Here is a 16,196-nt window from a genome sequence, read left to right as displayed (position 1 = left end):
AAAAGGGTCATATACAATGAGGTAAATAATAGGTCATTAACAATACACTAGCAAAAATCTAGTAACCCACATCAAGAGTAGGTAGGAGAATGAGAAACTCAAGAACAATTTTTTCGATTCGGATCTCCAAGGGGAAGCAAGTGAGGAAATCTTCTCAGTAATATTGTCAGCACAATGGGGAGAATGTTACGACAAGGTAGGTCTTTGCATAGGTAATAGGTTGAGATTTCACCTTGGGAGGGTGAAGAAAAACACAAGGCAGGCTCCTCCCATCAACATGTTTCCCAATAGAGTGTCTAGTGAGAACAAGTACATAAGCACCCAACCCAACAAGTATCGCCACAACAAAAACCATAACACCAAAGGTAGTACTTGAATAAAAAACATACTAACCCTTACAACTCACATGCATTGAAACAAGTGCGATAAAGGAAGAAGGTGACAAACCACTGCAAGCATCACCAATACTATTTGTAGTAATACCTATGATACAAATCCCAACTTGGGAAGCACTGTTGAAGTAGGCATATTAAAAAAAAAAGTCCAGCACGAACAACATAAGAGAGGTCTTAGAGCCATCAAATATAGTCTTGTTAAATGTTATATATATGTTATAGCCTATTTAATCACAAAGTAAAAAGATTATAATACATATATGCATTTATTAATTGTTAAATGACTTTTTATACTAGGTAATTTTTTTTGAAAAAAATGTGAGAAATGCTTGAAGTATTGAAACATCTACAAAATATGTTTTCACGTTTAATATGATTTAAAAATAATAAAATGAAAAACAACTAAAAATATAGGTCTTGAGGTCCCTTATAGGTCTTGGGGTCAATTTTTTAGTCCTTTGGATTAGATCCCATATAGGTCTCGAGGGCTTGGGCCAAAAGAGATGGAGGTGGGGTAGATACATTTTTATTTCGGCCCATGATTTAGAATTTTGCAATATTGATCAAATTGTTACTATACTCATACTAGAAAATATGGTAATAAGAAATTTTAAGCCAGGAAAAGCTTGCCATAATTAATCACTTATATGTTTCTTTGAAGGTCTACAAATGGACAATGAGACATTTAGTTACATGTGTTGTAAAATTATTGCTCCTTTATGAATTGATAAATGAATTTCTGAATAGGCAATTGTACTTGTAAGATTTGAAACCTTACAAGATCCTTGTGCTTGTAGTGCACAAAAAATGAGAAATCCTTGTGGGAATTTGATTGAGAATTAGAACTCATTAATATAAAGTGTGAAACAATCTATTAAAATGGTGAGTCAAAGTTGCTATTAAATTTATCTACATACGAAAAATTCAACCATCACAATAAGGTGGCATATAATTCTTCATCATCCATCATTATTTTGGAACTTGGCTTCACACCCTAAATATGAATAATACTCTTTCTAGGTGGGAAAGATGAATTGGGTGGTTGCAAGAGTGAAACGAGAATCAATGATACTTTAAGGAAGTTATAGAAAGTGCAAGTTTACAAGTGTGAGTAAGAGAAATATGGAATTTAGATAATTGAACTAGACATTTGAAATGGATTCTAGAAGCTCCTTGAAATCTTATAGAATGTGTGAAAATAATGGATTAAAACCAAGAAAGAAAATGTGGCAAAAGTATTATATCTAAAATTAAAGTTCAACTTCACACACAAAAAGAAATAAGCGACAAAAGACATGGAACCTTTGTGGGAAGTATATGAAAAAGTAGATGCTAGAAATGAATATGGGGACAAAGAACCTATTTTTTTAAAATAAAAAATATCAAATACAAATATCTTGCTCGTATGAGCCTCAACCTCAGACCAATACAAGCTCCAAATGACCAAACACGTTAGAAACCACCTATGGAAGACAAAGTTACTACTTAGAAATTCACTTTTATTAAGAAACCACCTCCATATTAGAAGGGAATAATGGAAGACCAAGTCACAATTGAGTTCTACTTTAGTTGTCCCTTTGTGGAAATGTACTCGAGTCTTCATAATAAAAACCCAACATTTTGACCAATTAATATCAACCCTTGGAGAAGAGCTGAACTTCCATCAAAAGTTCATATGGAAGGATAGGATGGGCTCATAGAAAACAAGGGAAGAATCAGAGGTGTAAAGTTTTGATATGAGTCTAGACGTGGGTAGTGGACATTAGGGTGATGGTCTAAGATGCCAATGAATGAAATGTGAGTGTGGTAATATGATTTGGAGTTGGACAAGTGAGCCAAAGGAAATGGAAGGGAAAATGAAATACAATTCCATTTTGAAAATCTATAGAGAAGAAACAACGAGGATGTGTAGGAAACCTTGTGAAACAAGATGAGACAAGAGGATGAAGTGAAGGGCAAAATGTTTGGAACCACTTCAAAAAAATTGTAAGGAAGGGGCACATGAGTTTATGAGAAAGGATGGGAACTCTAAATCACCATTGGGTTTCTAAAAAAGGGGGAAGTGAAGGAAAAAAGAAGGAATGAAGGACATGAATAAATTTATGAAATTGGACACTAGAAGTGGATGTTGAATTGGTAGGAAATGTCTAGATGCTCATTAGAAGTTTACGACTTTGTAGAGAAACTAGAAAATGACTACAAACATCTCATACGCCATATTGTCTCATCCTTGCAATTTCATCTAGAAACTTGGGCGAACATGTTGATATCTAAGTTGGTTGGGTATTTATCAACACTTTGGGCATGGAGAAAACTTGTTATTAGTTTTGGTGGTTAGAAAATCTTTTATATTGCATACACCTTGCCCATGGGAACTTTTAAGGTCACAAATCATAAAAACATTTACCCATTTATTATCATCTCTCTATGAATATTTCACAAGCTTTGAACAAACAAGTTTGGCAGGAGAAAGATAAATTGTTAACATTTCAAGAAGATATCCAACTAACAAAAAGGATGACATAGTTCCATGCTTATGAACCTTTTGGATATTTACAACTTCCAACACCTAGTATGCACATTGGAGATGAAGGAGAATTGTAGTTATGAAAATTTGACAAATAGAGACCCATTCAATATCTCTACCGTGATGGAAAAAATAAGGCTTGAATATACGAAGGTTATGAGAGTCAACAAATTTTTAGTAGAATCCAATTGAGTCCCAATATACACCACACATACTTTATGCTCGTGAAACCATGCATTTACAATATCTCTCTCACAAGAAGGGTTCTTTTGATTTTATTATTATTTATTACATCTTGGTTTACTAAGCATAAGTTTTGACATAATGACAAAAACTTCTCCTTGCCTATAAATTATGATGCCTAATGCTAATTTTTTTAATCATTCTCATTGATACTTTCCATAATTACATTTTCAAATCGTCAATTACTTGGTGAGAGAATTAGCAAGTCTATTTTGATCTCCTAAATAATAATTGATCTTAAAATTTTCAAATTGTATTTGTCCTAATAAGATTTCTTTTACTTTTACCTTATGATTCCTATTAAAACAATCTATCTTATTCATTATCATAATAAGACATTTTTTTCCCAAACTTCTAATTTTAAGCATCTATTTTATTCATTGAATTTTCCATTTTCAATTAATCTCCCTTCATTTGTAGATCTTCAATTACACCAAATATGTTACTTTCACAATAGCTAAATAGACACTCTCATTCAACTTTATTATTATTATTATTTCGTCTCCATTGACTCTCTGTTGTTGATGAAGCGATTCATATGAGAGGTTGTGACTTGGAAGGAGGTTGGTGTGGGGGATTTGTAGGGCACAAATGGGCCTTCTTATGCCCAATTTGTTCGTAAAGGTGGGGATTTGGGGGATGGTAGTAAGTTGATTGTTTTTAAACCCTTTCGTACTAGTAAATCTATTACTATTGATTTGGATATGGATGCAGTTTCAGAGATTGAGCAAAGGACTAATTCTCTTGAGATGGTTTTTGATTCAGGTGCTTTTGGCCCTCCCTCAAGGAGCTTCACACTTGGATCACTAAGCATTGGGAACCATATCTAACTAAATCTGTCCAAATCTTTCCTCTGGTGAAAGGTTTTTTATTGCCAGATTTGATAATGCAGATGATGAAAGATCCATTCTTTGTGGTCATTTCTTCACATGTGAAAACCGCTTTCCTTTGATGATCAAACCTTGGCACAAGGACTCCAATCCGACTAGTGAATCTTTCTACAAAATGCCTATTTGGGTATGACTCCATATTCTCCCCCTTCATCTCTGGCATGATCTTGTTCTTGAGGAAATTGGTGAGGCTTTAGGTGATTTCTTAATGGTGGATTTGGATTCCTTTGATACTTTGCATTCTACCAACGCTCGGATTCTTGTTGATATTGATGCCTCTAAATGCCTTCCGATGGAGATCAAGTTACGCTCTTCTAGTTGTTCTTGGATCCACTCTCTAGATTATGAAGGTCTTCCGTTTAGATGTAGAAAATGCTTCAATACCAGGCATGTTCCGGCAAAGTGTAAGGCAAACAAATTCAAATTCAAGAAACCCTCCTCATGGTGGAAGGGTGCTTTGCAACAACATTATGCGGTGGTCAAGAAGCATGCATTTGAAGGGGTAGTTCCCTCAGATGCTTCTATTGCTTCTTAGCATTAGGAAGGCAATTATGTCCCTTCTCTTGATCATTTGTTGGATGTTGGTCTCGGTAAAGAAGATGTTGTTGTGGTCCCTCATGTAGCTAGCTTTGTTCACGAAGTCTCTATTGGTTCTTTAGTTGGTGTTGTTGATAAGAATAATGATGTTAAATATGCCCGACATGATGTTGTTGAGCATAGTAATAGGTAATGATGATGTTGTGGTTTCGGTGGGTATGCCTATTGTTGTTGGCCTTATCCTTAATGGTCGTGTGAATGATGGTTCTGGTGTTGTTGGTCATGTCTTTATTGGTGTCGGTTCAATATTTTAGACTTTTCTATTGGTTCATTGGCCTGACATTCTATGGTGGCCAAGATTGAGGAGGGATGCATTTCGGTTAAAGGCAAAACATTCAAAAAGGTTCCCTTCTCATTCTTCTCCTAAAGCCCACAAGGTTGGGGCTAAGGGGAAGGCTTAATTGTGCAATCCTTTTATTTTGTAGGGTGGTCAATCTATTAAGGACTTAATTTTTCCTTGACCACAGTTCATGTAGGTGGGGGTTGCGAGGTGTTTGACACTCCCTATTTTGTGAATGTTTTGTTGTGTCTTTGCCTTGTTACTCTTTGTTGAGCTTATTGTAAATCTTTGTTTTAAATATGAAAAGAAAAAATACAAAAGCTATACAGACACTGGTACTTAATTTTGTCCAGACTTTTACCATAGGCAACATCCTTCTTTTGAAAACACAAAGATGTCATATGATGTCACACTAAAATTGCATAATCTCAACTTCGTGATACAAAATGTAATTAGTAAACATAGCCAAACATCTACTTTTCCAAATATACAACAAAATAGTTTGTCTCATAGTATTAGCAATCCTATTTTGATGCAATCCAAAATCCAAAATAACCTCTTTCTAATATAAATCATGATGAAAAATAACATAGAAGCATTAAATTAAAAAAAATCACATTATACATGCGTTGGTGAGATATCTTTAAAGAATTTTAAACACGCTACCGAGGTTCAATACATATTACCTCACGTGGCAAAATGGACGAAATTATCAAAAATTCTCTCTTAACAATCTGTCCTTGTTATAGCTGTTTTGTTAAATTATTATTTATCATTAAAAAAACACTCTTCAATTAAATAATAGCAAAAGCTATAAAATTATTTGATGCACGTGGAATGTTGGAGCTATCCAACTTGTCATCTTCACCTAACATTAAAAAGATTTTGATTTTTGACGGGCTGTTGGGAGTGGGACAGATCTAGGGATGTCTTTTATGTTGATATTATGTGCTAGGCGTGTGTTTTGAGGTCTATTTTTTTCCTTCCTTTTTAAAATACAGTTAAATATTATATGTGAAATTATGAAAATATATAAATATCTTTTATTATTATTATTGTGAATTTTTTTATTATTATTAATTATTAATAATAGTATTATTATTATTAAAGTATAATAATGAGTTGATACATATATTTTATTATAGTGTTGTTTTTGAATAAAATTGTGTATAGCAATTGAGAAGCTAGTAAAAGATATAGAAATCTTAACATTACAAATTTTGATGATGATGAATGTGTATTAAAATAAATAGTGATGTATGTTTTATCATGTATTTCTTATGAAATTCTTAAACTTGATTCTAATGTCAATACAAATTTTATAGGTCAAGTTAAAGGATTCATTAGAGTCAACCAAAGACAACTAATAAAATGAGGAAGGGAATCAATAATTTATACCTATGATTATGAACTTTAAGAATGTAAGATTTATGGAGGAAAATGTTGTGTATCAGATCTCTCTAGAAAATTATTTTACTTTTTGCTTTAAAAAATATATTAATGATTTTAATTTAAAAATTGTATTATAAAATTAATGATTATACATACATACATATATATACACATATATACACACACAGGCACTTCATTACAAATAATTATATTATTATAACATAATAAACTTATCGTTATAGAAGCAAACAAATGATCTATATTTATTCTCTCATTAGTCAACAATGAGCTAATTCTTAATAATTAAGTTTTGAAACTATCAAATTCCTTCAATGGCCAAAGATTGATCAATATAATTATAGCATTATAGCATTTGTATGATCTTAAGTTTGGATAACCAATTAAGATTTTAGCTTTCACTATTTTCTTTTGTAGTAAATGTATAGAGGATTATTTAACTTAAAAGTATTTAAAAAATATAGATTAAGTTATATAAAGAAGATTTTATATAGAAAATTAATGAAATTTAAAAGTGAAATAAATAATGGAATTTAATCTATAATGTAATGGTTGAATTGTGAAATGTTAATGGTTTATTTTATTAGTTTATGCCTTCACTAATGTAGTATGAATTGGAATTTGAACTTCATTTAGATAGATATAATATACATTTTAAATAATATCAATCAACATATTTAATTAATTTTAATAATTAGAAACAATTAATTAACATTTGATCTTATAATATTTATAATTAAGAAATATATACTTTAAATAATTTTTTTATGCTAAACGGTCGAAGTCTTATGAATTGTATTAATATAATAAATAAAATTACAAGTATCTTCTTTCAAACGAGCATTGGTAGGAAAGAGCAGAAAAGAAAACCTCCAGTGTAGCCTAGGACTCGAGTCTTGTACCTTCTTTACTGCATTAGCCATTTTATGCTTCAGTCCATGCTATATTATCACTGTTTTATTTGAGTTTATATACATATGCCCTCAATATAGTTAAGGTCTAAGAAAAAAATTCCTTCCTTTACATCTTGATAATTTGATTGAAGGGAAATTTGGTTTAGATGTATCTACGCTTTTGGATTTCCAAAGTGAAGCCACATGTGAATCCTCTTACCACCTCAATTGTGAATTTGCCTTTTTTGGTATGAATTTCCTTCATGCTCCCTGCATCTTATGAACACTTCAAGCTTACATTTAAACATTAGTCATCAAATACCATTATTGTTCTATTATCTAGGAATCTTGCCCATTTTTTAAAACTTTTGTCTTTAAGAAATATTATTAGTATTTACCATTTGAATTTCCTATATATGTGTTCAAATACTTTAATAAGGCATCTTTTATTTAAAGTGGTCATTAATTAGTGTGTTTTGATGCTAATGTTATTTAGGATATTGGTCTAAAATCTTTAAATGTAAGCAATCTGTAAATAGTGTAGTTTTTTAATTGTTATATCGAGGAAGTTTAAAATGAGTTTTAACATGTTCCAATAAGAGAAATTTGAAATATAGAGTTGCTGCATTATTCCCCATAAAATGTTATATTATTCTATTCTTGCAAGTCTTCTTTTCTAATGAAGGGATTTACTCTATCTTCATTGAGTTAGTTTTATTGATGATAGAGGAAAAATGATTGCTATTGGATTCACATTAGATATAAAAAATGCTTTGTAATGTATCAAAATAATTTGAATCGTGTTTTGGAAAATAATTCCTTGTGAAAAATTTGACTTAAGTATGAAATACTCAAATCTTTTCTAAACCATCTTAATTTTATTGGTCCTTCCAACCTGTCTTTACATTTTAACTTCAGAGATATACCAATCACAGGGAGAGGAAATATCGATATTAAATTTGATTCTAAAATTCTCAACGATGTTAATGTGTGGGTACTTAAGAATATTTTTATGGTAAATTTCCTCACCATCCACTCCTTTGTTGACTAAAAGGTCTTTTGAAACACACACACACACACACACACACACACACACACAAAATTAAAAATAATATTATTCTCCTATTTAGTCTAATTAATTACATGCACTCACCAACATCCTCATTATACCTTATGAACTTCTATAATGATGTTACTTAGCTTCTCTAAGCAGTATTGCAAATTTCTTTGAGGGTAAAATAAATAGAGTGCGCATTTAATTTCTTTAAACTTGGAGACACGAGAATGAATTATGTGAAATATCTATTTAGAGTTAACAAGACTTGGTTTTTAAATTCTTACATTTGATTTGCATTCTTGAACTCTCACGTACTTATAATAGAATATAGAGCAAGGTCCCAAACTATCACTCCCAAATGTTATATGATTTTTTTATGACCATTGTTCATTTTAATATCTTTTATTTTACATTTTACATAAAAATATTGATTGTCAATTTTTTTTGTTTGTGAAAAAATTATTTCAAATTTAGAATATTCTAAATTAATAATATAAGAAGCTTTTTTTTTTTGACTTAGTAATTAAGCTGATAGGCTTATTTGTTGTGGCACACAATAGCTGGAAAATTGTCTAATACTGGAAAAATGTTGGATGTTGGATATTGAAAGTTCACAACTTGTGAAGGAAGAATGTATTTGTACTATTAGATAGCTCATTATTTGTAGGATCCTCCTCCACTTTTTGTTGTTACTTTAAAGTTACCCGATAACAAAGAGTATAAGGGATAGTGAGGTCCTAATTAAAATCAAACACTTTGCATGACACATTAACTGATTACGAATTAGAAACTAAAAATGGTTGTGAAATTGTGAAGGTGTCGCTTAATAGGAGTTTCTAGCTCCGTTGAATGCACCAACCTGAGAAAATTTAGCCACAACAAAAGAGATAAAAAGGAGGAACATTCAATATTTAGGCAATGTGGTAGCCCATTAATGATTGTTGAGATTCTTTTGATCTAGTTTGAGCATCTGTGATGGATGTTTTGATAAGGAGGAGTAGTTTATAGGAATTGGGTATTGGACGGATTGAACTTAAAACCCTTGAAAGCAACTGGGTTTTATTAGGAGCATATGGAAATATAGGAGTTAGGATTTTGTTGTTGAGTTGTTGTTTGGATTTTTTTTTTGTCATTTCATTAGATTAACTAGGTTGCAGAATGGTCAGCACAGAGGCAACAACTCCTGATGGCTGTGTAAGTTGTTCTTTGTCAGGCCTTGTTAAGGATGACCTAGTTATGTCCATGTGGAATAAGTGGCTTAGGGCTTTGAAGAAGAAATATTAGCAAATATTGTAGATTGAAGATAGCTGAAATCAAGGTAAAGCTATCAACAAAGAGCAAGAAAATGTGCTCAAGTCCAAGGTTAGTGTTGCTATACTGATTGAGGAATATAAAACTTAGGCATCCTCTTTGTGTTGCTGTCAAGGAAGAGCTTGGTGAGAGGGAGAAGGAGTTGTAGTTAACAGAGGACAATGAGAACGAGAGTGAATCTAAGATAGCTGTTGAAGAGGAAGACAAAGATAGGGGTGTAGATGAGAAAAAAACCTCAACCTTAGATAGCCAAGAGAGTAGGGAAGTTGAAGTTGGGGAAGCAAAGGAATCAAGTTGTTGGGATTGAAGAGATGGTGCATAAGAGGATTCCATTGCTGAAGTGTTGAAAATATTGTACTTTAGGCACTTCTTCAATGTGGTTGAACATAGTGATTTGTCATTGATTATGTGGTTGAAAATGCACAAGCATAATTACTGTCTCTCATATGATTTTGTCATAGATGACACCAATAAGCCTTTGCAAGAAGAAGATCTAGACCAGCTTTCCTTTTCAGGTTCTTTACAAATGTATCACGATTGGGGAAAGCTTAGAAATTTGTTAGTAGAAGAGTAAAAAAACAAATCACATTAGGAAGAGGTAAAACCTTCTTTGGAAATACTAATGTGAGTCATTTGTGAAATTGAAAGCATAGTCAGCTTTACTTGAATGTCTGCTACATTTATTACAATTCTTTAAGTTGTCATCTATTTTAGTCAGTAATTTATCAGTGCTAGATTTATTTATGGAAAAAGTTATAGTTGATATTGATTAAACTATATTTGATTTTATTGAACTCCTTTATGGTTTAAGACAAAATTCTTTTCTTACTAGTAACTTTCAACTGACAATGTTTTCTATAGAACCGTACATGTGTGTGAGAAGTTACTCCCTTTCCTTACAATGAAAAGTAAAAAATATTATTATGGCAAAAATTTGTTGTAGTTTTAATGACATTTTTACAATTAATTTCATTTGAGTACATGAATGAGAGTGAATTAGTAAATTTTTTCAACATAACATTTGGTTACAACCAAAAAAGTACAGGATATGCTGTTATTGGCATACACATTGCACCTTCAGATGCAAGTGCTAGTAATATTTTATTTTATTAAAGAATCTGGAAAGAATTGGCCTGGGCCAAGGGACAGTAACAATCATAAGTATCATCACCCCAAAGAAAAAGAAAAGCACAATGATCCATTAAGAGATTAAGATTTAATACTAGCACTCCCTTTGAATGAGATTGAAGTACCATATGAAAGTAATATTTCTTCATTTTTCTTTCAACATCTTCAACTTTGGCCACAAACCTCTAATGATGATTATCTAATAAATTATTATATATTTATTTATCATATATATAAATTAATAACATATATTTATATTAAATATATGATAAAGTAATATCTTATATTGCTTACAATAATAAATTTTAAGATGGTTTGATAATTCACATCTAAAAAATGGTTAATTTTTTGTCATTTTATGTATTAGAGGTTAGATTTGTGCTTATCTCACACACATGAAATTAAATTGTAAACACAAACATGATAATAGTTAGGTAAAGAATGAATATTAAGACATGACATAAAATAATATGAATACAAAATGTCAAATGTATTAGTAGATGTGTAAACATTGTGAACACAAGGTCAAACTTGTGGATATGTGTAAAAGAATATAGGCAAAGGATCAATAATTTTTTTTTTTTTTACTTGATTTTGCATCATTTAATAATGTATAATTATATCACTACTCAACAACTAAATAATAACTACCATGAATATCCCAATTTCACTATTTACAAATAAGTAAATTATTAAATTTTCTTTCAATAACTACATATTTGAATGAAATATTTTCAAATTTTATTTTATTCAAAGTTATATTGTTATTTTCAAAAAAAAATCATACAAGACTACTATGCATCTATGTATTTTGATTATAGGAAATAGGAATGACAAAGACACTTTGAATTAGAAAAGTCAAAAAATTATAAAAATAGTTTTATGATTACATAGTTGTATAAAAACAGATAAAAATCATATTTCTAGAATGAACCCATTAGATATTATACACCAATTTAGATTAAAGGACTATTTTCTTATAGATTATATATGTTTATTAGTTTAACTCTTTTAAAAAAATAATACATTTAAAAAAAATAAAATTATTTTACACTTTTTAAAAATCTTAAATTAATTCTAATTCATTAATTTTATTTTTTCTAAATCAAACACATTAATTAAAGAGATTAAATTTCCACAATCCATAGCAATTAAACTGATATATTTCTGGATTTGATTGTGTAAAGATTTTTACCATCAACGTTTCGAATCACACCAAGTGATCCATCATCAGGATGAAGAGAGCAAGAGATGTCAAACAGAATGGGTTGCAGAAGTAGACAAACTCAAAGATATAGGGACAAAGGGAGGGGGATTGCACGCACACCAAAAAAGTCAAATGGGGAGATGGTAGGATAGAAGACCCTAAGAGATAGACACCCAATCAACAGGGGAACAAGTGAAAGAGAAGTGAAAAGGAAACTAAAGAAATGGCCAGATGTAGGGTATGTGGCAAAAAATGCACGTCCCCACTAAGAACAAAAAACAAAAAACAATAATAAGAGTAAAAAATGAATGAAAATGAAAATAAATTACTAAAAAATAAGTTGGAAATACGTATAACACAGCAAAGACCACCCACACGAACAAACTGCTAAATAAATGTATAAATGAACATCCACCTAAAGAACAGACCACATAAAAATTAGAAATAAAATTAAAAATACCAATAAAAATAAAAATACAATTAAATAATGATAATAAAATAAAATAAAGAAATTGAAAATATGAATAGGAATAAACAAGTCTGAAGACAAAAACATGAATAAATATAACGTGTTGGGTAGAACACATGCAAATATAGTATATAATGAGTGTATGTGTGTGTCATTTTTTGATATATATATATATATAAAATGTTATGCGCGTGTGTGTGTGTGTTATTTAAGACTCGATATATGTATAGACACAAATACATAAACATGGATGAGAATTAGATGTGGGCAGATATGGGCCAGCGGAGGGAAAAAATCTGTATTGATGTAAACAAACAAATATATATATAGTATTATTTATATTTATATATAACTATGCAAATGGTGCATCAACCAGATACAAACACATCAACGAGCAAATTATGAAAAATATAAAGAATATATACACCTAATACGAGGAAAAATAACTAATGAAAAAGAAAAATAAAAATAAAAATATGTAAGAATATATATATACCGAAGCACACACACACGTTAAAAAATAGTTAATAAAAATAATGGATTGCACAAATGACAAACTGAACATACAAATATTTCAAAAAACCCAACCAAATAACTAAAAACAAAGCACCAGCTGAATGACCAATGCTTGTGTGTGCATGTGTTGAATTTAACACATGTACACCCACACCAACACACACTCACAATAGCAATCTAACCCTAGAAGCAAGGAGGCAAGCTACTAAAAACAAAGAAAAGAGGCAATCGAGGGAAAGAAGGAAACCCAACCGGTGGAGCAAGAGCGACCAAACAAGATGGGAGAGAGGGCGGGGAGAGAGGATACTACTCGCAATGATGGTCTCTGCACCTAGAGGTTAACAATGGCTGCCACGAGGGGTTGAGGGTCCAACCATCATCACGGTTAAGGTTAATGGGGTGGTTGTTGATTTCAACGGCTTCTTTAAGCTTCCTTTTGAAATAGTTGTCCTCCTTGGCTAGGATTTGCGTGTTTTCCAAACAGATGTGATGCTTGGTGGAGAAAGAATGCTCAGCTAAGGCTGATTTGCAAACCCTATCATGCCTAATGTCTGCAACGTGTTCTTTGATCCTAGTATGGAAAGCGCGACCCGTTTCACCAATATACGGTGTCCCACAAGAGCAAACTACTTTGTAGACTCCTGAGTTAGAATACGCCTCTCTAGAGTCTTTTGAAGGCGGGACAAGGTTTCTAAGCTTGGATAAGGGTTTGAAAGCAATTCGCAGACCTTTTTTGGTCAAGATCTTGGAGATTTTTTGCGAAATGCCTTCCACAAAGGGGAGAGAGGCAAACATGCCGGGAGGGCGAGGGGAGGATTCACACGAGGAAAGGTGGAGGGACTGGGCTTGGTTGAAAGCTCTAGATATATGTCTATGAGAGTAACCATTAAGTGTAAAGACATGTCGAAGGTGGTTGAGTTCAAGGCTTAAGTGGTCCTCATCACAAATTCTATATGCTCTCAGAGCAAGAGTCTTAAGAATGCCAAATTTTTGGTTGGGATGGTGGTGGGAGGAAGAGTGGATGTATGAGTCTGTGTGCATGGCCTTTCAAGAGTTTGTTGCGTCACAATGACCTTATCATCACCAAAGCTGACAAAGGCAACGCCACTGTCATTATGAATAAGCAAGACTATGTTACCAAGATGCGTGACCTTCTTGCTGATTCTAGCAGCTACAAAACCTTGTCTCGTAACCCTTGTGCAAAAATCCTCAAAACTGTCAAATCTTGTGTCATGGCCTCATCCTTTGATGATCACATCAAGAAAAGGTTAGTCCCTTCTAGAGAAGTCACTCCTCGCATATATGGGGTTCCAAAAATTCACAAGGACGGTATTCCTTTGAGACCAATTGTGGACACTATTGGCTCCCCCACATACCCTTTAGCTTCCTATCTTGCCAAACTAATCTCTCCCTTAGTGGGGCAGTCTGATTCCTTTGTCAAGGACTCAACCCACTTTGTCCAATTCATCAAGGGTGCACATCTAGATAACGATGATGTCTTGGTGAGTTTTGATGTTGTCTCTCTCTTCACAAAGGTCCCAATCCCTGATTCTATCGAAATTGTGAAGCATAAGACCAATGTGGAGATTGCTAGTTTGGTTGAGCTATGCCTCAGGTCAACTTTCTTCTCCTTCGAGGGGGTCATCTACGAGCAAGTTGATGGTGTAGCCATGGGTTCCCCTCTCTCCCCTGTTATTGCCAATCTTTATATGGAACATTTTGAAGAGTTATCCCTCTGTTCTTTCCCTCTTAAGCCTAGGTGGTGGAAGCGATATGTTGATGACACTAACATGTGTTGGCCCCATGGCATGGATAAATTAGAGGAGTTCCACCAACACATCAATAACATAGCACCTTGTATCTCCTTTACCAAAGAGGTGGAATCTAAAAATCAGTTGCCATTCCTTGATGTTCTTCTCATCAGGAAACCTGATGGTACCCTTGGTCGTCAGGTGTTTAGAAAGGCCATGCACACAGACTCATACATCCACTCTTCCTCCCACCACCATCCCAACCAAAAATTTGGCATTCTTAAGACTCTTGCTCTGAGAGCATATAGAATTTGTGATGAGGACCACTTAAGCCTTGAACTCAACCACCTTCGACATGTCTTTACGCTTAATGGTTACTCTCATAGACATATATCCAGAGCTTTCAACCAAGCCCAGTCCCTCCACCTTTCCTCGTGTGAATCCTCCCCTCGCCCTCCCGGCATGTTTGCCTCTCTCCCCTTTGTGGAAGGCATTTCGCAAAAAATCTCCAAGATCTTGACCAAAAAAGGTCTGCGAATTGCTTTCAAACCCTTATCCAAGCTTAGAAACCTTGTCCCGCCTTCAAAAGACTCTAGAGAGGCGTATTCTAACTCAGGAGTCTACAAAGTAGTTTTCTCTTGTGGGACACCGTATATTGGTGAAACGGGTCGCGCTTTCCATACTAGGATCAAAGAACACGTTGCAGACATTAGGCATGATAGGGTTTGCAAATCAGCCTTAGCTGAGCATTCTTTCTCCACCAAGCATCACATCTGTTTGGAAAACACGCAAATCCTAGCCAAGGAGGACAACTATTTCAAAAGGAAGCTTAAAGAAGCCGTTGAAATCAACAACCACCCCATTAACCTTAACCGTGATGATGGTTGGACCCTCAACCCCTCGTGGCAGCCATTGTTAACCTCTAGGTGCAGAGACCATCATTGCGAGTAGTATCCTCTCTCCCCGCCCTCTCTCCCATCTTGTTTGGTCGCTCTTGCTCCACCGGTTGGGTTTCCTTCTTTCCCTCGATTGCCTCTTTTCTTTGTTTTTAGTAGCTTGCCTCCTTGCTTCTAGGGTTAGATTGCTATTGTGAGTGTGTGTTGGTGTGGGTGTACATGTGTTAAATTCAACACATGCACACACAAGCATTGGTCATTCAGCTGGTGCTTTGTTTTTAGTTATTTGGTTGGGTTTTTTGAAATATTTGTATGTTCAGTTTGTCATTTGCGCAATCCATTATTTTTATTAACTATTTTTTAACGTGTGTGTGTGCTTCGGTATATATATATTCTTACATATTTTTATTTTTATTTTTCTTTTTCATTAGTTATTTTTCCTCGTATTAGGTGTATATATTCTTTATATTTTTCATAATTTGCTCGTTGATGTGTTTGTATCTGGTTGATGCACCATTTGCATAGTTATATATAAATATAAATAATACTATATATATATTTGTTTGTTTACATCAATACAGATTTTTTCCCTCCGCTGGCCCATATCTGCCCACATCTAATTCTCA

Source organism: Cupressus sempervirens, chromosome 4 (genome assembly GCF_028749045.1).
Source record: "Cupressus sempervirens isolate cs-2001-9-10 chromosome 4, ASM2874904v1, whole genome shotgun sequence".
Lineage (NCBI taxonomy): Eukaryota > Viridiplantae > Streptophyta > Pinopsida > Cupressales > Cupressaceae > Cupressus > Cupressus sempervirens.
Note: the sequence above shows the minus strand (reverse complement) of the source record.